The following is a 3099-nucleotide window of genomic DNA, read 5'->3' on the forward strand; positions in this document are numbered from 1 at the left end:
GGCCGGTTCCCTCCGCGGGGCCCCGGCCACTCCTTGTGCAAGCGCAGGCCTCCAAAGGGTTTGGGCTCCTTGCCTAACCGCCGCGCTTATCTCCGAGTCTGCCCCCAGTGTGCCCTCTCGCAGGCCGAGAAAGGACCAGAACACGTTGGGACCAAGACAACCTCAGGGAGAGGGACAAAGAGGCAGACTGAGACCGGGACGGAGATTGGGACGGAGGTAGAAACTGAGAGTGCCAGGGAAGGTTTTGCATCCTCTCCGCTGCACTCATGCCCTCCAGTCCTGCCAAAAGTGTGGAGGAAAGGTCGAACCATAAGCCCTCAGGGCACCTCTCCTACGCCCAGCAGGGTGCTGGACCCTGGCAACCAGTTTAGTGGGGGGACGGAAGCTGGACATCCAGAATTCATGGGGAACCACAACCTTCCAAGTTGCCCAGAGACTTGGCCTGGGCAACAAGTGCAGAGGCCCAGCAGAGGGGTCCCCGTCTGTTTCTCCCCACTTCCATTCCTAAGGGCCCGGCCTCGGTTCCTCCGAGGGATGACGGTCCGCAAGGCAACATCCCTACATCCAAACCAAGGTTTGGGGCTGCCGTTTTGAGACAGGCTGACGCCCTGCAAGCGCAGTGACCAAGCAAACCGCTGTTTCATTCGTGGGAGAAGCCGCCCCTTTTCCCCACTCTCCCACCCTAAAATTTCAGGGGGTATGCCGAGGACACCTGGGGAGGAATGGCTCCTCTTTCCTTCCCTAGTCTTGCCGGAACCCCAGTCCTGGAGCCTGTCTCCCAGGGGCGGAGGCACTTCCCTCTCTGAGCAGGGCCAGTGTTTGGCTGTGTGTGTGTGTGTGTGTGTGTGTGTGTGTGTGTGTGTGTTGGGGGGGGCGCTGGCCGGCTGTGTTTTCCTGTTTGTATGAGAGGAAGTTGGCTGTGAGTCAGCAGACACAGGAACTGTCAGTAGCTAGGGGAAGACCCCTGCCTCAGGGGAGTGGGAGGGAGCGGTTCCCACCTCTTCCAGCTGCCCGAGCTAGGGGAGGGACTGTCATCTTCAGCCTCCTGGAGCCCCACTTTCCTGACCTTCCCTTTGAGAAAGAGAATGATAGTAATAATTAATAATTGCAGTGGCTATAATAAGGGCTACCAATTATTGAGAGCTGACCGTGCTCCAGGCTCTATGTAAACATTGCTTTGCAAACTTTAATTAATCCTCACAAATATCCCTATAAATAAGAAATTTTATCACCTCTATTTTACCTATAAGGAGACAGGGAGCATTAAATAACTTGCTCAAGACCCTGCAGTTAGAAAATAGCCAACTCTCCAAGTCTACATCTATAACTACTATGCTCACCTTACCGCCCTGGACAGGACCGCTGCACCACGTCCTTTTATCTGGATGGGCAACTATGGTGGCAGTGAGAATGCTCCTCACAGACCTTACACTGTGAGTAGTGAAATTAACCAGTGACCCCAGCTGTTTCTCTCTGAAATCTAAGGCCAGCTTCCCACTGGGCTGCTCCCAGCCAGTGACAGAGCTCAGCAGAAATCCTAAGGTAGACTCATTCCTGGGAGTTTTGAGGAATGGGTGCCGGGGGGTCTGGGTCAGGGGCTAGATGCAAAAGTTCTTAACCTTTTTGTGCCATGTTCCCCTTTGGCAATCTGGTAAAGTATGTGGCCTTATCTCAGAATAATATTTTAAAATGCATAAAATAAAATATATAAGATTATGAAGGAAACCAATTATGTTGTAATACAGGTATAAAACCAATGTGATATAGTAATATATGTGCTTCTTTATTAATGCTTTAAATAAGATCTAGTGGTAGGTTGATACCTCACATAATTTTGACGCAGTGATGAGCATAAATGGTATTTCAAAAGATCTGCAATACTGTAATATGATATAAAAATATATGTGATTTCTACTGGTGACAAAGCCATAGTTATGGCTAAAATGACTGGTTTGTTGCTATTGTCATAATTGGTGGAAATGTTAAATTTCAGCTAGAGATTAGTGAAAGTAATATTCTTTTCCCATCCAAGTCCACTGACTCCAAGTTAAGGACACTAATGCCAGATGATGGGGCAGAGCCACAGAGAGGGAGACCTGGCTTCCTCCCTCAGACCCCACTTCCCTTCTTTGGCTCAATGATATGGGGTGGGTGGAGGCTTCTGGGCCCTGGCTTGTGTCTTCCTTCTCTATCTCCCTGGCTCTCCTTCTTAGTTTCTATTCTCTTCTCTCTGCCTCTATCTCTATTGCTCTGTCTCTCTTCCTATTTCTGTCTCTCTATTTCTTTTCCTGTCTTCCCCTGAATGTACTTCTATCTTTCTTCACTCTCTGAATCTCTTTGTGATGTCCGCTGTGTCTGTCTCCCTTTCTGTCTCTGCCTGTGTCTGTCTGTCCCTCTGTCTGTGTCTGTCTTTCTCTGTCTTCATAATCTGTTTCTGAAAGTATAGGACAGACTCAAGGGGATCTCTGTAGCCTGGCCGCAGTGGAGCAAAGAGAATCCATTGCTTCTGGGGTCCCTGGGAGCTAGACGAGGGGGTGATCCTGGGTCTTAGGCTCTGGACTGGGAAGCACAGGTTTCTTCTTCCCCATCCTGTCTTTCTTTCTCTTTTTTTTTTTTTCTTTTTTCTTTTTTTTCCAGAGATGAAGCCTTGCTCTGTCACCCAGGCTGGAGTGCAGTGGTATAATCTCGGCTCACTGCAACCTCCGCCTCCTGGGTTCAAGCAATTCTCCCGCCTCAGCCTCCAGAGTAGCTGGGACTATAGGCACCCGCCACCACACCCAACTAATTTTTGTATTTTTTAGTAGAGATGGGGTTTCACTGTGTTGGCTAGGCTGGTTTCGAACTCCTGACCTCAAGTGATCCTCCTGCCTCGGCTTCCCAGAGTGCTGGGATTATAGGTGTAAGCCACCCCGCCCCGCCTCCTCTCTTTCATTCTTAGCCTTTGCAAGGGCAGAAACAGGCTGCAGGAGATAGAGACAATCCAGGCCCCAGAAGACAATGGCTAAGGTATCTGTGACCCTGAATGTGGATATAGTGAGATCTTTGCCCAGACTCCTCTCTGTGGAGCTGTAACCCAGGGGTCCAGGTGTCATGGCTTTC

This window comes from Rhinopithecus bieti, unplaced genomic scaffold, assembly GCF_001698545.2.
Source record: "Rhinopithecus bieti isolate Rb0 unplaced genomic scaffold, ASM169854v2 scaffold_7438, whole genome shotgun sequence".
In the NCBI taxonomy this organism is placed as follows: domain Eukaryota; kingdom Metazoa; phylum Chordata; class Mammalia; order Primates; family Cercopithecidae; genus Rhinopithecus; species Rhinopithecus bieti.